Source organism: Stegostoma tigrinum, chromosome 30 (assembly GCF_030684315.1).
Source record: "Stegostoma tigrinum isolate sSteTig4 chromosome 30, sSteTig4.hap1, whole genome shotgun sequence".
NCBI classification, from domain to species: Eukaryota; Metazoa; Chordata; class Chondrichthyes; order Orectolobiformes; family Stegostomatidae; genus Stegostoma; species Stegostoma tigrinum.
Window position 1 is genome coordinate 40,173,202 of NC_081383.1, and position 20,985 is coordinate 40,194,186.

Genomic DNA, 20,985 nt, shown 5'->3' on the forward strand with positions numbered 1-20,985 from the left:
ACCAAGGAGAGACAATGGGTGTTATCTACTTGGACTTCCCAAAGGCCTCTGACAAGGTGCCACACAGGAGGCTGCTTAGTAAGATAAGGGCCCATGGTGTTAGAGGCAAGATACTAGCATGGAAAGAAGATTGGCTATCTGGTAGAAAGCAGAGTGGGGATAAGGGACCTTTTCAGCATGGCAGCTGGTGATGAGCAGTGTTCCACAAGGATTATCGTTGGAACCGCAACTTTTTACTTTATACATTGAGCATCTAGATGAAGGAACTGAGGGTATTCTGACCAAGTTGTAGATGATACAAAGACAGGTGGAGGGACAGGTCATACTGAGGAGGCAGGGAGGCTGCAGAAGGATTTAGACAGGTTTGAAGAGCGGACAAAGAAGTGGCAGATGGAATACAACATGAAAAAGTGTGAGATCATGCACTGGTATGATGAATAGAGGCATAGACTATTTTCTAAATGTGTCAAAAATTCAGAAATCTGAAGTGGAAAGGGACTTGAGCATCCTACTCCAGGATTCCCTTAAGGTAAACTTGCAGGTTGAGTTGGTAATTAGGAAGGCAAATACAATGCTGGCATTTATTTTGAGAGGACTGGAATATAAAAGCAGGGATGTACTTCTGAGGATTTAAAAGGCTCTAGTCAGATCATATTGACAGGAATGTTTGGCCCCGTACCTCAGCAAGGACGTACTGACACTGCAGCTGGTCCAGAGGAGGTTTACAAAAATGATCCCAAATGTGAAAAGAAATATGATGAACATTTGAGAACTCTGGGTCTATGTTCAATGGAATAAAGAACGATGAGGGTGAATCTAACTGGAACTTATAGAATACTCAACAGCCTGGACAGAGTGGTCATTGGCAAAATGCTTCCATTAGCAGGAAAGACTAGGACCCAAGGGCACAGCCTTAGAGTAAAGGGAAGAATCCTTAGAACGGAGGTGAGGAGAAACTTCTTCGGCCAGAGAGTCGTGAATCTATGGAATTCGCTGCCACAGAAGGTTGTGGAGGCCAAGTCATTGACTACATTTAATACCAGGATAGGTACGTTCTTGATTGTCAAGGGGATCAAAGGTTACAAGGAGAAAACGGGAGAATAGTGTTGAGAAACTTATCAACCATGATTGAATGGTGGATGAGATTTGAGGGGCCACATGGCCCAGTTTCTGCTTCTATGTTTCATGATTTTATGGCATTACACAAGTAAACATCAGGCAGAACGAATGTCTAAGAACCACATTAGGTGGTGTAGCCAGGTCTTAGAGATCTTTAGCAGTGCAAGTCTATGGCCTGTTTGTTACAAGCAGAAACAGCAGCAGTATAGTGGAACCCTGCTGCTTGGTCAAAGAAATAAAAGAAAGATTTTTATTTGCAAGGGACGAGTAGTAAATACTGGGCCAGCCAGTGATGCCGACATCCTGGTTAGAATTGGTTAGAAAAGGAAACAAAATCAGAAATTACTGAGAAAACTCAACAGGTCTGGCAGCATCTGTGAAGAGAAAGTAGAGTTAATATTTCAGGTCCAGTGACCCTTCTTCAGAATGGATTGTAGCAAGTACAATGTATGTATATATGCTAGAGAAGGAGTGGGCGGATGGGGAAAGAGTAAACAGAGATGGAGCACAGATAGAGTGGAAAAATTGCTGGCCACAGAAAGGAATGGGTAAATGTCAGCCTGGGAGAATGAATAGCTGCTAATGGGGACCATCAATGGCTGACAATGAGTTGTTGGTGGTAGGAGCCTATTTGATGACAGGGCCTTGTGTGTGAGGGTTGGGGTAAGGAGTTAGCTGAAGGTGTTCAAGCCTTAAAATTATTGAACTTGATACTGATTCTTGAAGTCTGTAGTGTTCCCAAGCAAAAAATGGGGTGCTGCTCTTCCAGCTCGCACCGAACTTTGTTGGATCATTGCAGCAAGCCTGAGGCAGAGATTTTGGCCATGGAACAGGGCGATGTGTTAAAGTGGCATGCAACAGGAAGTTCAGAATGTAGGTGTTCTACAAAGCTGTTGCCCAGACTGCATTCCATTTCTCCATTGCAGCGGAAACCACATTGTGAGAGTAAATACAGTGATCTAGATTGACTGAAGTGCTTCACCTGAAAGATCTGCTTTGGGCCTTGGATAAGGAATTAAAATAAACGCATAACACCTCAAGATGTCCCACTGTGCTTAACTGTTAAGAAGCTTTTTTTCTCTCAAAGAGGATTGTGTGACTTTGAAACTCTTAGCCTTAGAGGATCTGGAGACAGGATCAATAAATATTTTAAGATTTTTGTTAAACAAGGGAGCGAAAGGTTGTGAGGAGTAAATGGAAAGCTCTTGTTGAATTGCAGAACAGGCTCAAAGAACCAAATAGCCTACTTCTTTTGCTACTTTGTTATAAATGTTCATATGTATTTACGTCAATACTTATGAAGTGTAATCTCTATAGTAATGTGGGAAATGAAATATCAAATTTCCATACTGCAAAGGTCATCAAACAGCAATGAAATTAACCAGATGACTGTTTTTCAGTAATGTTGGATGTGATAAATATACTCTGGGAAACGAGATAGAAACCCCCACACTGATTTTCTTCTGAAGAGGCAGCCCCTCAACATCAAAAATGAATTTTTCACCCACTGTTCTTTGGGTCAGATTTCTGACAGGCAGAAACACTGGAATGGGAAGGGGGAGATGTTGTGAATCTGCTCCCATAAGTTTAAAAGAAAAACTCACTTCTGTTTCGGAGTGAGTTCACTGGCTTTCCCAGAAATTACTACAGAAATGAATATCAAGTACTATATTGGACAAGGACTGGCATTGTCAAACTCTGGTCGAGATTCCTCTCCCTAACATTTAGAAATCACTTGGAGTAATCAGCAAATGAGAATTGGTTCCAATTTCATCATCATTCTCCTCCTATCCTTTGTGGATTTCAAACCATCTGTGACACTGCTGGAAAACTTAACCTGCGTCCACGGAACTTTCCATTACTCATCCTCATCGATCCACTCCAATTCTGATCCTCTAACAGCAGAGATGGGCTGAGAGGTGGCAGATGGAGTTCAACCTGGATAAATGTGAGGTGATGCATTTTGGAAGGTCGAATTTGAAAGCTGAGTACAGGATTAAGGATAGGATTCTTGGCAGTGTGGAGGAACAGAGGGATCTTGGTGTGCAGATACATAGATCCCTTAAAATGGCCACCCAAGTGGACAGGGTTGTTAAGAAAGCATATGGTGTTTTGGCTTTCATTAACAGGGGGATTGAGTTTAAGAGTCGTGAGATCTTGTTGCAGCTCTATAAAACTTTGGTTAGACCGCACTTGGAATACTGCGTCCAGTTCTGGGCGCCCTATTATAGGAAAGATGTGGATGCTTTGGAGAGGGTTCAGAGGAGGTTTACCAGGATGCTGCCTGGACTGGAGGGCTTATCTTATGAAGAGAGGTTGACTGAGCTCGGTCTCTCTTCATTGGAGAAAAGGAGGAGGAGAGGGGACCTAATTGAGGTATACAAGATAATGAGAGGCATAGATAGAGTCGATAGCCAGAGACTATTTCCCAGGGCAGAAATGGCTAGCACGAGGGGTCATAGTTTTAAGCTGGTTGGTGGAAAGTATAGAGGGGATGTCAGAGGCAGGTTCTTTACGCAGAGAGTTGTGAGAGCATGGAATAAGTTGCCAGCAGCAGTTGTGGAAGCAAGGTCATTGGGGTCATTTAAGAGACTGCTGGACATGTATATGGTCACAGAAATTTGAGGGTGCATACATGAGGATCAATGGTCGGCACAACATTGTGGGCTGAAGGGCCTGTTCTGTGCTGTACTGTTCTATGTTCTATGTTCTATGTTCTATAACAATTTGAACATAAAAGATATCTCCTTGTTTAAAAGTGTATTCAAAAAGCCTAGCTCTCTCAGTATATGTCCACATCCTGACTGTGACACCCTGCACTTATTTCCCTCCTCTTCCCCATCAACAGTGCAGGCCTCAACCCTTCTTTGTTCAAATCATATTTCCCACCATAGTTTTCTTTTATCTCCTAATAAGAAGCCAAAGCTTCAACGGGGACTTGTAGGTGGTGGTGTCCCCATAGATCTACTGTCTTTGTCTTTCTTGGTGCTAGAAGCCAAACGTTTGAAAAGTGCTATGGGAGGAGCCTTGGTGAGTTAGTACAGTACCTCTTGTAGATGGTACAGACTGCAATACCAGAATTTACTCCTGGTAGTTCAAAACCAAATCCAAATAATTTAAATGAATTTACATTTTTTGCAGCAATACTGGCAATTTGCAATAACAGCAATGTTGTTTCATCAAAGTGGTGAGGTTTCTTTTTTCTTCACTGGTTTGGAACACACTGCCTGATGGCTTCAGAAATGGAATGGGATAGATAATTGAAGGGAACTAATTACAGAGCAAAAGAGTTGGAAAGTGGAGTAAATTGGAAATAGCACTGGTCCGATGGACAGAATGGCCTCCTTCCTCACTGGATCATTCCATGACTCAGTAGCATCTGCTTCGTTTCAGTTGAGAGACCCAAGTAACAAATAGATGTGTTAATCACGCTGAGGGCCTCGTGGGACTGCTTAGTGTTACAAATAATGAGTTTAAAATAAACCCACTGACATTCCAGAATAGGAAAGCTGCCGCAGGTTGAAGCGTTAAACCTGGGGGTTATCTTTCTGCTTAACTCAGCCCAAATTACAAAGGAATCCAGGCAGACTGAAATAAAATAGACCAATGGAAAGTTCTGCAAAATTTGCAATGATAGTCAGCTGCACCTATCTTTCACATTCACTGCCAAACAATCCCCATCCATGACTGCAGGTTAGATGAGATATTTTCCATCAGCTCTGCCTGTTCAGGGGGCATTCAAAACATCATCCTTGGTACTCAGGTTTACCTGTGTTCAATGTAAATCACCTGTAACCGTGGTTACCAGCCGTTCATTGAAAAGCCAACCCTACTGTGTTTCTTCTGCTGTTGTCATTTCTTTCAATTGTGTTTAAACTCATCCGAAAATGGTTGTAAATTTTGTGGAGTACAACAAAGCCGGACACACTCCAACTTCAATTGACTGCGGGTCACTGATCGTCTGTGCTCAGGGCAGATTGAGGCAGCTCAATGAAGCCAATTAAAAACGAAGAGCAATGGCATTGCATCAGTCAATTGAAGAATGGCTTATTCCCCCGATGACAGTCCTCAATGAGATACTCGATACCAATCACTAACTGATTGTTATCAACCCCATATCTTTATCGTGCTGACCCATTTGAGATTTGAAGTTCAGTTTTAACCTCAGCAAAACCAAAGGAATGTCAGCATCATTCTGGCTATTTTCACCAACTCTGGCCCTGGTAGACACGGCTTTCTCTCAGGGAGTATTTTACACTTTCTTCTTCATTTGTGAACTAATTAAACTGCTTTGTTACATATGTATGTTACCCACAATGTAGAGTGGCCATACTTCCTACCCGAGTGAGGACGACACCATGGATATGAAGCCATGTGGGATGTTCTGTGGTGTTTAAGCAGCCCCAGTTTTAACAGGTCCCCCATTCCCTGCCTTTCGAGGCTGTGATCTCACCCAACGAGACCTTCAACCTGGTGTTTCCCTCCGAAACCCTCTCCACTTCTCTATGCCCTATCGTTTTTGTTTAGAGGTATTTCTTAAAATTGATCTCTGACCAGTTACGCTTCTGATCAATTCCACCCCCCACAACTCCTTCTCCCACTCCTCTCCCTTTCTTCTTTCTCCCCCCCCCCCCCCCTGATATCGTTCCACATTTCACCAGTGATCCATTTATTACCCTGACACTATCAGTATAAACGGGGGCTTTTATTTTCTTCTGTGTCTTTTCCCCCTGCAGGATGCTCGCTGGAAGTGGCTGTGTCTTTAAGGGGTTGTTTAATTTTCAAGGACGTTCATGACCGAGGGGTTCGCCCTGGGGGTTCAGGGCTCTGACTGCCGCAGAGAGGGAGAGCGGCTCTTGCTGTGCGGTGGAGTGTGAGTTTTCTGTGACTTGGCGCATCCTGAATGCGGGGTCTGCCTGATGTTTCTGTGTGTTAACGGAACATCTGCCCTTCTGCCTCTGTCCCTCTGCCTCCTGTTGGATGTACAGTACTGTGGAAGCTCTCCCTTTGTTTCGACTCCAGCTCTGAGCGCTCTCTCTATGGTAACCAGCTGACTGTCGCTGTATATTTACCTTGAGCCAGAGGCATTGCTTGCCTGGGAGAGGGTCTCTGCTCTGACTGACCGCCACCCCGCCCCACCCCACCCCCCGACTTTCTGCATTCGAGATGGAGAGCACACCCCTCTGCAGCCCCGCCTCTGGTCCCGGACACAGGCGACCATGAGCAGAACTCCCTCCTTCCCCAGTCCTGCTGTCTTTTCCCTTCAACATCTGCCTGCTTCACTACCCACCACCCTCCCCCCTTCCTTCCGAGAGACTCCCATCCAGACAGACTGCAGCAAGCTCTCCCTCTCCTCCCCAGCTCTGCGGCAACAAAAGGTGAGCAGCTTTGATTTTTTTTTATTCTCTCTCAACAAAATAAAAGCCTTTTTTGAATGGTCTCGGCAAACAGCAAGCCTCGGCTCAAAGGAGAGGCGTTTGAATGGAGTTGATTTTGTATCGCCGCTGGCGGTTCATGCTGTCAAAGAGAGCCCCCTCTCCCCTTCGAGTCTTTGTTAGCAGAAGCATTAATCTGGTGGAAAAGTGAGGGGGGGGGGGGGCACTCGTTCCTAAATAGACGGAGAGTTGGGAGAGCTGAGAGCTAGCTGCATTCTCTCACTCCGGATTTACATGCCTGTCTGGTTTTTTCTTAAATCACCCTGATTTCTGCCATGTGTTGACTGCATAGTTAAGACACACAACACACACACACACACACCTTTTTGAAGACTGTGGACCATCTGTGTGTGTGTGTGTGTGTGTGTGTGTATATGTGGAGGGGTGTGTGCGCGGATTGCGGTTTTTGACGGGCACCGACTCCTCAGGATTACAGGGACACACTTAACAAGCTGTTGCCGGAAAGTGATGGAGGGTGAGCCGGAATCCTGAGGTATGAGATATTTACTTAACGTGTGACAAATGATGTTTTATTTGTAGTAGTTTTATGCAATGTGGAGCTGTGTCTGAAACGTGATTATTTTCTGCCAAATGCAGTATTGAGATAAATGACCGCTTTTTTAAAAGTGCTTTTTTTTCGTGGTGTCAGTTGACAAGGGACCGTATGCTCTGCAGGGCATCCCGTGCCCACACTTTGAATAACGATATGTGACCTTCACTAGATAGTCCTTGGCTGTAGACTCTAACCTGGAAAGTGAGACTTTCACTAAAGCGACAGCAGTTCAGTGGCAACACGATACCCTATTCCCCCACAACCTGGAGGCCGAGGGTTTGCACATGTGATGCCGCAAAAAGAACTTTTTTTTCCCACTTCGCGAGTGGTTCAGGTCTTTGAATGTACTGTCTGGAAATGTGGTGGCCACAGTTTTAATGATGGCATTCAAGAGGGTATTTTACTGTTTGAATAGAATCAATGCGCAAAGTTATGCAGGGGGATAAAAAGCAGGAGAAAGGCAGTAGATATTGATGCACGTTTGAAGAATTAATGCAGACTCGATGGGCCAAATGGCTTCCTGTGCTGTAAGACTTCTGTGATTATAACCCGTTCCGTGAAGTTTAGGGCTTTGGGAAGCATGGCGCCTCAGTTGTTAGCACTGTTGCCTCATGGCACCAGGGACCCAGGTTTGATTCCACCCTTGGGCGACCGTGTGCGTAGAGTTTGCACATTCTCCCCACGTCTGTGTGAGTTTCCTTTTGGGTACTCGGGTTTCCTCCCACAGTCCAAAAATGTGCAGGCTAAGTGGATTAGTGATGGGAAATGTGGGATTATGGGGATAGGATATGGGTGATGGCTGGATGTAGATGGAATGCACTCTGCAGGGTTGGTGTGGACTCATTGGGCTGAATGGCCTGCTTCTGCATTTTAGGGATTCAATGATTATGTAGGATGACCCCCTTCAAGTGGACTACAGAGTGACTACTCTATTGTCAATGGTGCTTTTAGGTGAGATGTTAAACAAGACTAATCTGTACTATGTCATTTGAAGAAATTCTTTCTTGGTTATTGGGCCCAAAAATGGAGGAGTGCCCTCTGCCTTAGCCAATATTTATCCCTCAATATTAATTCATATATCCTTTCTGTTTGTGGAATTTTACAAGAGTAAAACAGTGACTGCATTTCATTGGCAATAAAGTGCTTTGTAAAATGCTGTAGTCACTACATATAAACATAATCTTTTACATGCTCAACACATCGTAAAGGCATCAGCCAAAGTCAAGGCGTTTCAGATCTCAGGATTCAGACTTGAACTTGCAGCATTTGTACACACTTCGGTAAGGCATTCAACAAGGTTCCTCATGGTGGACTGGTTAGTGAGGTTACATCACGTGGAATACAGGAAGAACTAGCTTTTTGGATACAGAACTGGCTCAAAGGGTCGAAGGCAAAGGGTGGTGGTGGTGGAGGGTTGTCTTTCAGACTGGAGGCCTGTGACCAGTGGTGTGCCACAGGGATCAGTACTGGGTCGCCTGCTTTTCATTGTATAAATGATTTGGGTGTGAACATAGGAGGTACGGTTGGTAAGTTTGCAGATGACACCAAAATTGGAGGTGTAGTGGACGGTCAAGAAGGTTAACCCAGAGTGCAACGGGATCTTGATCATATGGGCCAATGGGCTGAGGAGGGGCAAATGGAGTTTAATTTAGATAAGTATAAGGTGCTATATTTTGGAAAAGCAAATCAGAGCCACAATTATGCACTTAGAGTAAGGTCCAGGGGAGTGTTGCTGAACAAAGAGACCTTGGAGTGCAGGTTCATAGTTCCTTGAAAATGAAATCACAGGAAGACAGGATAGCAAAGAAGGTGTTTGGTATGCTTGCCTTTATTGGTCAGTGCATTAAATATAGGAGTTGGGAGGCTGTACAGATAATTGGAGAGGCCACTTTTGGAATGCATGCAATTCTGGCCTCCCTGCTATAGGAAAGATGTTATGCAGCTTGAAAGGGTTCAGGAAAGACTAGCGAGGATGTTGGAGGGTTTGAGCTATAGAGAGAGGCTGAAAAGGCTGAGCCTTTTTTCCCCCTGGAGTGGCAGAGGGTGAGCCGGGGGGGGATCCTTAGAGATTTATAAAATCATGGGGGGCACAGATAGGGTAAATGCACAAGGCCCTTTCCCTGGGCTGGGGATGTCCAAAACTAGAGGGCATTAGTTCAAGGTGAGAGGGGAAACGTTGAAAAGGGATGTAAAAGGCATTTTTTATTGAGGTTGGTGTGCATATGGAATGAGCTTCCAGAGGAAGTGGTGGAGGCTGGTACAATTACAATATTTAAAAGGCACCTGGGTGCGTACATGAATAGGAAGGGTTTAGAGGGATATGGGCCAAATGCCGGTAAATAGGACTAGATTTATTTAGGATATCTGTTTGGCATGGATGAGTTAGACCAGAGTCTGTTTCTGTGCTGTACATCTGTATGACTCTAAAAGTCTATCTCCCTTCTATCCGATTTCATTATCAATTGATTCAATATAGAATGCAGCCAGGTCAGTAGCACATTGTTTAAGGGAGCCATTTCAATGTGAGCAGGTAATGTTCATCCAAATGCTTGCAAAGAATGGCCAGTACTCTGGACAGTGTCTGAAGGTGAGCAAGGAGCAGATTCCTTCATTACAACAGCAATTTAAATTCAAAAGTACTTCATTGGATTTAAAGCCCTTTGAGATTGAGAAAGGGGCTGTATAAATGTGTTTCTTTCCCCTCTGTAATGGTATTTGCAAGATCGTTATCCATGTTCAGTCTTCTGGTTATGCAAGCTAATCAATTTACAATGCTAGGTTCCATTGTAAGGGTTAAAACAAATGAATTGTAAAAAGTGACGTCCTTGTTCATGTTTGGCTGATGTTGCTGTCTTTACAACCTATACCTACTAGTGCAATTGGATTCTCCAGATAATCAGTTAGATTGGAGCAAAATGAGAATTAGCTTATTTCCTAATTACGGCTCCATTTCAGGCTGGTTCAGTGGACTATTGATGGGCTGCTCGTATGAAAATCCGGGATCAAATATTGTCAAGGCAGTTGATGTGTGTTGTGTTCTGCTTGAATGCAGCGAGTTCGGACAGTTTTGGTCCCTGTGGACACCGATTCATAGAACAAAGCTGCCAGTGAATTGGCCAACATTTGCAGAGAGGATTAATTTGCGACCTGGAGGAGAAGCTGTGTGGAGTGGAGGGAGATTCATTCACCTGGTGCTCGGCTATATGATTTTAAAGTGTTTTTTTACATCAGCACCATCCCTCACTCCAATTAGAACAAAATCCACAAAGAATGTTTCCCCATTGTATTTATTGACACCAAAATATCGCTTGCAAAATATTTTCTGGTGAACTTGTGTCTTACCTGGCGTCCCTTTCTACAGGAGGGAGGGTTTGTTTTTTGCCACAATTTCAGGTTCAATAAGAATTGTATTCTGGAGGTTGATCTGACCTGGCTATGGACTTTGCTTCTTGCCCATCAGTATTGCAGCCTTCTCCTAGCTCTCTCTCAATGACTGGAGAGCTCTTTAGCCATTCAGGTAGCCTTAGAGAAAAATATAATTATTGAAAAAGTTTTGTTGAAGGCATTTCTCCCCTTCCAAGCCCTTGACACTATTGTAATCCCAACTCATGTTTGGAAAGTTGAAGCCTGCTACTATTACAACCCGATTATTCCTACAGCTATCTGCAATCCCCCCGCATGTTTGTGCATCAATTTCCTGCTGACTATTGGGAGGCCTGTAGTACAATCCCATCAAAGTGATCACCCCCTTCTCATTTCCTACTGACACCCAAATTAGCTTCACTGGATAATTCCCCAGGAAAATCCTGTCACACTAAACCGGTGAGGGCTTGCATTCCAACTGTGGTGTTCTGCTTTTGTTTCCCTGACCTGTACTGGAGGGATACAGCTGGCTAAGAAATTGGAAACTACAAGTTGCAGCTACTGCTTTGGCTGGGACCTAACCATCAGAGACCCATTATGAGGCTGGACATCTGGAAATACAGCTTCACCTTACTTGCACTGCTTTCAAATGTTTGCTCTGACCTTTTGAGGAAATCCTAGCAGACTGGGGACAATTCAAAAGCCCTGGGGCAAAACCAAACAGCGAAAGAATGTGTTACAATGCACAACTTTAGAAATGTCCTAAAATACTTTACAGACAAACTTTCATTTTTGAAGTGTACACAGGAAAATGCAGAAGGCAAAGTGCACCCAGTAAGATCCCACAGATTATATGACTGGATAATCTACTTTAGGGATGTTGGGCTGGTGCATGGATATTGGCTAGGAGTAGGATTTGAAACCAATGATCTCAATCAAATGCAATCAAACTGACTGCTAAAGGCATCACATTCTTCCTGCTTTACCTCTGTGAAAGAAATCTGACTTGAGTACAGAGGTAAAGTAACACACTGTAGTATACAACACGATGTAGTCCCTACAACATGGCCAAACTGACATTAGAAAAGAGGAAGAAGCAGTTATGTGAAAATAAATCTCCTTGACCTCAAAGGACCAGGGGAACACAATTACCTCATGGGTTCCCCTCAAAGCTACACAGTATCTTCCATTTGATCATTGTCACTGAGTTAAAATCCTGGCGTATCTTGTCTAACAGCATTGTGGGAGTACAGTCACGATATGGACCGAAGCAGTTCAATAATGTTCCTCTGATGAAGGGTCTAGGCCCAAAACGTCAGCTTTTGTGCTCCTAAGATGCTGCTTGGCCTGCTGTGTTCATCCAGCTTCACACTTTGTTATCAATAATGTGGTCCCCAGGTTCTCCATAGTGACTCTAAGGTGGGGCCCTAATCAGTAGTGAGCTAAGAGAGAAGGTTGAAGCTGGTACAGAAGTTAAACTGAGAAATTGAAATAGACAAGGTAGGTAAGAGCACGGCAGAGATCGAAGGAGGAAAAATGAATCAAACTGCGTTTACTTCAATGCGGGAAGCCTGACAAGGCAGATAAACTTGGGACATGGATGGGAATATGGGGGACTGGGCTGTCATAGCTGTTAAAGAAACAAAGCTGAGGGAGGGACAGGACTGGCAGTTCGTGTACAGATACTGTTTGAAAGATGGAAGGAGAGGTGGGAGAATGGTGTTTTTCATTTTGGAAAACATCATGGTAGTACTTTAAAGAGGATTTTCCTGGGAGATCGCCCAGTGAAGCCATATGGATGGAAGTGAGAAATAAGGGGGTGATCACCTAGATGGCATTGTATTATAGGCTCCTCCAGAAATCAGTGGGAAATTGGGTAACACACATGTAGGGAGATTGCAGATAGTTGTAGGAATAATGGGGTTGCAACAGCTGGGGATTTTTCAGACATAGCCTGGGACTGCCACAGTGTTACAGGCTTGGATGGAGAAGAAACCTTTTCAATCAATAAGCAGATGGCCCTACTGGAGAAGGGGCAAAACTCAACCACCTCTTGAGGATGAAGGCAGGAGAAGTAACTGAGGTGTTAGTGGGAGAGCACTTTGGGACCAGTGACCATAATTGTATTTGTTTTAAAATAATTATGGGAAAGGATATAAGTCTGGTCCACAAGTTTAAATTCTAAATTGGGGCAAATTCAATTTGGATGGTATTAGATAGGAATGTTAAAATTTGATTGGGGGAGGCTGTTCATAAATGGGGAATCTGGTAAGTGCCAGGCTTCCAAAAGTGTTCAGGGACAGCACGTTCCTGTTAATGTGAACAGCAAGGCTGGCAGGTGTGGGGGAACCCTGGATGGCTAGAGATATTGAGGCTGTGGTCAAAAAAGGAGTCAAGGTAAATATAGATAGCTCAGATCAAGGGAATCCCTTGGGGAGTAAGAGTGCACTTAGGAGGGAAATCAGAAGGGCAAAAAGGGACATGTCACAGCTTTGGCAGATAAGGTTAATGAGAATACAAAGAGATTTTCAAGTATATTTAAAGGCAAAAGAATAACTAGGGAGAGAATAGGATCCCTTAAAGATCAATAAGGCCATTATATGTAGAACTGCAGCAGATGGGTGAGATCCTAAATGAATATTTTGCATCAGTTTTTACTGTGGAGAAAGACATGGAAACTGAGAAATTCAAGGCAATTAGTAATGATGTCTTGAGCTTAAAATATGTGAAGGTAGATGCGTCCCTTTGATCAAGTGTCTTTGAGTGTTGTGGGAAGCTAGGAAAGAAATTTCGGGGCCCCGAGCAGAGATATTTGTATCATTGACAGCCATGGGTGAGGTGTCTGAAGTCTGGAGGTGGCTAATGTTGTGCCATTATCTAAGAAAGGCTGCAAAGAAAAGCCAGGGAACTACGGACTGGTGAGCCTGACATCAGTGATGGGTAAGTTGTAAGAGGGGATTCTGAGAGATAGGATTTACACGCATTGAGAGAGGCCAGGATTGCTTATGGATAGTCAGTTTGGCTTCATGCATGAGAATTCATTTCTCACAAACTTGGTTGAGGTTTTTGAAGAGGTGACCAAGAAGATAGAAAAAGGCAGAGTGGTAGTAAGATGAGATCACATGGGATCCAGGGAGAGCTAGCCTGGGTGCAGGCACATTGTTCCTTAAAAATGGCATCACAGGTAAATAGGGCATTGAACAAGGTATTTGGCATTGTTGCCTTCATTGGTCAGAACACTGAGTATAGGAGGTGGGACATTGTAATGGCTGTACAGGACATCGGTAAGGCTGCATCTGGCATACTGCCTATGATTCTGATCGCCCTGCGACAGGTATTCAACTGGAAAGGCAGAACAAAAGTTTTTGTTTGCAAGGATGCTACTGAGACTGGAGGGTTTCAATAATAAGGGGAGAATGGATAGGCTGAGACCTTTTACCCTGGAGCCTTGAAAACTGTGGGATAACCTTTTATTGAGATTTATAAAGCCATTGAGGCATAGTTAAGCTGAACAACTAAGATCTTTCCCTTAGGCTAGGAAAATCCAAAACTAGAGGGCTTGGGTTTAAGGTGTAAGGGAAAAGATTTAAAAGGGACCTGAGAGACACCTGTTTTGCTTAGAGGGTGGTGCATGTATGGAATGAGCTGCCAGAGGAAGTGTTGGAGCCGAGTACAATTATAACTTTAAAAAAGACATTTGCTGGAGTACGTGGATAGGAAGGGTTTAGAGGAATATGTGACAAACGCAACCATTTAGCACTAGTTCAGTTTAGAGCACCAGGTCAACATAGAAAATTGGGGACGAAGGGTCTGTTTCTATGCTGTATGATTCTATGACTAGGTTAGATCACGTGGAATACAGGGAGAACTAGCCATTTGGAAACAGAACTGGCAGAAAGGTAGAAGAAAGAGGGTGGTAATGGAGAGTTGCTTTTCAGACTGAAGGTCTGTAACTAGTGGTGTGCCACAAAGATGGGTGCTGGGTCCACTGCTTTTTGTCATTGAAATAGATGATTTAGATGTGACAAAGGAGGGTATGGTTAGTAAGTTTGCAGATAACACCAAGATGGGAGATGTAGTGGACAGTGAAGAATAGACGACAATAGGATTTTGATCAGATGGGCCAATGAGGGCTAAGAAGTGGCAGATGGAGTATAATTTAAATCAGTGTGAGGTGCAGCATTTTGAAAAGGCAAATCAGGGCAGGACTTTTACAATTAATAGTAAGGTCCTGGGGAATGTTGCTAATCAAAGAGACCTTAGAGTGGAAGTTCATAGTTCTTTGAAAGTGGAGTTGTATGGAGATGGGATAGTGAGAGGCATTTATTATGCTTGCCTTTATTGATCGGTGTATTGAGTATGAGAGTTAGGCAGTCACGTTGCAACTGTAAAGGACATTGGTGAGGTCACTTTTGGAATTGTCCCTGCTATAGGAAGGGTGTTGTGCAACTTGAAAGGGCTCTCAAAAGATTTACAAGGACGTTGCCAGGGTAGGAGGCTTTGAGCTTTAGGGAGAGGCTGAATAGGTTGGGGCTATTTCCCCTGGAGTGTTGGAGGTTGAGGGGATGGCCTTACAAAGGCTTCTAAAATCATGAGGGACATGGATAGTGTACATAGGCAAAGTCTATGGTGAGGGAGACCATAACTAGAAGGCATAGGTTTCGGGTGAGATGGGAAAACTTTAAAAGGGATCTAAGGGGGCAACGTTTTCATGCAGAGGGTGGTACATGTATGAGCTGCCAGAAGCATTGGTGGAGGCTGGTACAGTTACAGCATTTAGAACACATCTGGATAGGTATATGAATATGATGGGTTCAAGAGGGATATGAGCCAAATGCTGGCAGAGGTCTAGATTTATTTAGGATATCTGGCATGGACAAGTTGGACCAAAGGGTCTATTTCAGTGCTGTACATTAAGGCCGGCATGGTGGTTCAGTGTTTAGCACTGCTGCCTCACAGCGCCAGGGACACGGGTTCAATTCCACCCACCGATGACTGTCTGTGCGGAATTTGCACGTTCTCCCTGTGCCTGCGTGGGTTCCCTCCGGGTGCTCCGGTTTCCTTCCACAGTCCAAAGGTGTGCAGATGGGGTGGATTGGCCATGCTAAATTGCCCGTTGCATTCACGGATGTGTAGGTTAGGTGTGTTTTAGGGGAATGGATTTGGGTGGGATGCTTTGAGGATCAGTGTGGACTTGTTGGGCCGAAGGGTCTGTTTCCACACTCTAGGGATTCTACGACTAGGGAATGGCAATGAATGGCCATCATTGAAAAAGTTGTCAATGAACAGAGAATACAATGCTGCAGTGTAATTTGGAGGTCAGGGTCTTTTATATAGAATATTAATGGATCCTTTATAGACACACAATTGCAGGGTTAAGCTGACATTTAAGCAGAAGAAGTGAATCAAGGCTTCTTTCAATGAAAGCAATACCATTTTCTTCGCTACAGTTCCTTACTGTACAGCACTCAAGACTTATCAGAACTTGAGTAACGCTCAAGTTTCTGACTCAGAAGTTTGTGTTCCACTTTATGCTCTAGAGATGTGAGCACATCATGCATGCTGAGCCTGTAGGGAGTACTGAGCGAGGGCTGCATTATCAGAGATATGGTCAGTTGGACAGTATGATAAATTGATGTCCTATCTGTCTTATGTGAAAAGTTCTTCCCGGCATGCTAGACAATACTTAGCGCTCAACTGGCAACACGAAAACATTGTCCGGAGCTAAACACATTGCTATTTACCAGACTTTCCTCATCCATAACTATCACATGATCTTGCTGTTTTTGATGCATAGCTTGCACTTGTAAGCTGTGTGTACCTTTTGTGCTTGGCCAGTTAAGATGGCATTTTGCATTGAGCTTGTGCTGTAATTAGCACTCGCAAAAGAAAATGAATAATTACAACTTTGCAACAATTGAAACCACATCAGAAGATCATGAGTCTTGTTCTGAATAATTTTAAAAGTGCCTGGTCCAATTGAGTATTAGCATTTGAATGAAGAAGTCTGAATAAATAGGAAGAGGCTGAATTAATTGTTTTTCCTCACTTGTGGGTCAGAGTCTGTTTATCTGGCCTGTGCTTGACTGCTGATGGGTTGATACTGAATCTTGTTTTGAATTATCAAACCTTTCACAAGCGCAATTGGCGGAGTGGCTTTTCATTAAGATTGTTATCCTTTCAGATGCTCGGGAGCCTCTCTGTCCCAGCTTCAGTGCATAACATCAAGTTCAAAACCGTGCAGAGTTCAGTGAGGTTTAACTGGTGGTTAGGTTTGACAGAACCCTGATTTATGACACTGCTTCCGGCTTATGCGAGTGACACATTTATCTGTCGGTGTGGTTACATGTCAATATGCGGTGCAGGAACCTGGAGAGTGTAGTTTTACTGGGTTTGTAATGGACCATCTGCAAAACAGATGTCAGGGATTGGGGCTACTTGGTGGGTGAGGGAGGGAGTGAGTGTGAAACAAAGAGCAAGGGAAGGTAACGGCCAGTGACGGTGCATTCTCTGTGGCTTTCAATATTTTTCACTATCTTGGACAGCTTGCATATTAGTAAATTTTTGATTATTTCAATTCAATTTTAGGCATTAAAAGTCATCAATGAAAGCAGGCTCTTAATTCAGTTATGAGTTGGCCATTACTCCTGATGAAGGATCTTGAGAGTGGGGATCTCTTCTGCACTGTATGACTCTCTCTACATGTTCCAAACAGTGCTTCGGTATTACATTGCGTTGTGACTTGTTATCTCCTAGTCATACAGCACAGTAACAGACCCTTCGGTCCAACTCATCCGTGCTGACCAAGCTTCCCAAACTAAACTAGTCCCACCCGCCTGCTTGTGGCTCATATCCCAGTAAACCTTTCCTTTTATATATCTTTCCAATGTTTTTTCAATGTTGTAACTGTGCCTGCATCTACCACTTCTGGCAGTTCGCTCCACCCTCTGTGTGATAAAGTTGCCCCTCAGGTCCCTTTGAATGATTTGCAGGGACAGGCTCTGAGGAAGGGTCACTCAACCTGAAACATTAACTCTGATTTCTCTCCACAGATGCTGCCTGACCTGCTAACCTTTTTCAGCAATTTCTCTATTTTTGTCTCTGAATCAAAGCCTTGATCCAGGCTTGATTGTGCTTTAGTGCAGTGATGGTCCCAAGGAACGGGCAAAGACTATTGGAGAATGGAGTGTGGGAGGGAAGAGATTATCGTGCTGGGAATTGGTGGTAGGGTTCAAGATCACAAAGTGTGAAGCTGGACGAACGCAGCAGCCAAGCAGAATCTCAGGAGCACCAAAGCTGATGTTTCGGGCCTAGACCCTTCATCAGGTGTCGGCCCGAAACGTCAGCTTTTGTGCTCCTGAGATGCTGCTTGGCCTGCTGTGTTCATCCAGCTTCACACTTTGTTATCTTGGATTCTCTAGCATCGGCAGTTCCCATTATCTGTTATCATTGGTGGTAGGGTTATCTTGAAATGGAGATAAACCACTGCTAATGTAGGTTTGGAGAGAAGAGAGGACCAGGTGGTATGATTGGCGTTGGGTTGAGTTGGTGGGGCTGTGCAGGTAGATGGTAGGTCACAGAATTTAGTGAAACTTTACTATTTGAATTAATAGGAGACACGATGGATAGTGATGTCAACAGTGTGGATTCAGTTCCTGTGCCAGCTGAGGTAGCCATGAAGAATGTTTTCCTTCTCAGCCCCTCCCCTCACTTGAGACATGGTCACTCAGTCGTGCTCAAGCATCAGCTGCTGATGGGCTGAATTACCATATTTAATGCACTATTGGAATATGTTGCACTCTGAATGCTATTTAATTCTATGCGAGCTATTGGAGCTAGTTCCACTTCTCAGACACCTGTATTTCTGTGCTGGGTAGAAAAGAATTTCACTTTTACATTTTGAAGCAGGTAGAATAATGAGGCAGAACGTCACCGCATAGGACATTCCTTCATTAACTTGGTGCCAGGGAGAAGCAAGTGAGCTCGGAGCTGCTTACTGCTGTCATTTTTGCATTGAATTGCTGCTGTGATGCTCAGAGGATTAGATGGAAAAGCCTTCAGGCTACGGCTATCAAGGGGCTGTGCCCAAATAATGTGAATGGTGTGAAAGCAAGCAGTCTCATTTGCCGACTGTGCCTCCACAATGAAATCTGGTGGTTTAACTATTCATTACTCAAACTCAATCAGTCTGTGAGAGGGTGACCATTTGTAAATCACTGGGGTCAAGCCAATTTTCATCCGATTTGCCTCCTGGCAATGATTTCTTTACTGGGCGCATGTTGAGGACAAGTTGGTTACCGAGAGTCTGTGCGCACCCTCGAGGCCTCTCTCTGACTTCTGTGCTGTCCCTGACAGGGCAAAGGGTGAAGTGCAAACTGCTACAAGCACAAACGTTTCAATGATTCTGGCATATACCTCCAAATGCCTTCAGCCAACCATGGCTTCAGTTTCCCAGGCTGCACGCTCTGGAATTCCCTTTCTTTAATTCTCAGTCTCACGACCTCTTTCTCCACAGCTATTGTCACAGCAGTGACTACAGGCAGATGGGCTTTTTCTGTACTGGTATGATGCAATGATTTTACAGTCCTCTCCAAAACACATTAATCAACCAGGCTTCAGTCACCTTTACCAATGTTACTTATTTTCTATATCAAAGGTGTGTTTGTCTTTAAAGATGCTTGTCCTGTGTTCCCATTTACTAAAAAGCTGAATCCAATAGTGTCATAGAGCTGTATAGCATGAAAACACACCCCTTGGCCTATGCTGACCAGATATCCCAGATTAATCGAGTCCCATTTGCCAGAATTTGGTCCCTATCCCCCTCAACCCTTCCTATGTGTGCACTTATCCAGGTGCCTTTTAAATATTATAATTGTACCACCTCCACCATCTCCTCTGGCAGCTCGTTCCATGCATACACCACCATCTGTGTGGAAAAAGTTGCACCATAGGTCCCTTTTAAATCTTTCCCCTCTCTCCTTAATTTGGATTCCTGTATCTTCAGAAAAAGAACTTGGCAATTCACCCTAGCCATGCCGCACAGTGGCTCACTGGTTGGCATTGCTGCCTCAGAGTGCCAGGAACCTGGGTTTGATCCCACCCTTTGGCTGACTGTCTATCTGTGTGGAGTTTTCATATTCTCCCTGTGTCTGCGTGGGTTTCATTCCACAGTTCAAAAGCTAGGTGGATTGGCCATGCTAAATTGCCCATAGTGCCTAGGGATGTGTAGATTAGGTGGGTTATACGGGGATGGGTCTGAGTGGGATGCTGTGAGGGTTGGTGTGGATTTGTTGGGTCGAAGAGCTTGTTTCCACACTAGGGATTCTGTGATCTGTTCAGCTTCTCCCTATGTCATAAATCCTCTAAAGGTCACCCCCTTAATTTTTTTTTCTGCAACTTTTCAAGTTTAACAACATGTTTCCTATAGTGGGGTGATCAGAGCTGAATGCAGTATTCCAAAAGTGGCCCCACGAACGTCCTGTACAGTCGCAGCATGACTTTGCAACTCCTATACTCAAATTGCTGACCAATAAAGGCAAGTGCTCAGAACGACAAGCAGATCACACCCAACCCAAAGGCATTTCCTACATTATATCAGTGATTCAATTCACAGGTTGATGACTCCACGTTCTGAAATTATCAGCCCTCGATTAAAGTCAAGCTCTTTTCACTCTATTTCAGTTCATCAATGGAAAATGCCCCTACTCCTCGACAGTGTTCTGGGATCTTTCCCAGTCACAACAACAAGTTGAAACTGATGGAAGGCTGTAACTATGTCTGGCCTTTAGCATAAATAGCCAGCATCCACAGGGAGCAAGCAGAAACATTGGGAATTCCAACTGGAGGTCAGTTGGCTGACTTTGGCATTGGCCAGTTGTGAGTTTTTTTTGGGAACAGGTGACGTGTGAGTAGCAACTGGCTAATGGTTGCATATTTCATTATCGGAAAATCTCCATCCTGTACGTCACATCAGCTATTCTTCATTCTCTTGCATACCCTTCCTTTGTGTTTGGCTGTTGAATTTTGGCAGTGAGTGTTCTATGTTATCAGATTGTATGCAGAATCTTTGCTGAACCTCCCTCCAGGGTGACGAACTAACTTATATTTTGGATTGTCCCTGAACTCACATCATGGTGTTTTGAGTGTTGGTTGTTCAGGATATTGTTTGTTTTGAACTCTTTTAGGTGGTGACTCACTGAGAGCCTGAGTCAGAGGATGGCCCACTGGGGGCATTCAGCAAGCCCAAGTGCAGGATCTCTGTGTACAGATTGGATGGGAGTCCAGAAGGAGAAGGGGTGCCTAGGTTTCATAGAATCCTTATGGTGTGGAAGTGGTCTATTCTGCCCATCAAGTCCACATTGATCCTCTGACAAACCCCCACTAAGACCCACCCCCCCCCGCTACGATATCGCTGTAATCCCATATTTCTCATGGCTAACCAATCCTCTAGCCTGCACACCATTGGACACTATTGGCAATTTAGTGTGGCCGATCCACCTAACCCCAACACCTTTG

General features: G+C 44.2%; 1 protein-coding gene across 6 annotated transcripts in view; it reads left to right on the forward strand.

Moving 5' to 3' along the window:
• The first annotated feature begins 5,827 nt into the window (after positions 1 to 5,827).
• Positions 5,828 to 20,985, forward strand: part of plppr3a (phospholipid phosphatase related 3a) — a 102,748-nt gene continuing 87,590 nt past the window's right edge. For 2 of the 6 annotated variants that reach the window (XM_048560120.2, XM_048560123.2), the window contains exon 1: positions 5,830 to 6,497. The gene's annotated coding sequence lies outside the window, so the exon portion shown is untranslated. The other 4 variants (XM_059638521.1, XM_048560122.2, XM_059638522.1 and 1 more) reach the window with 3 other exon arrangements.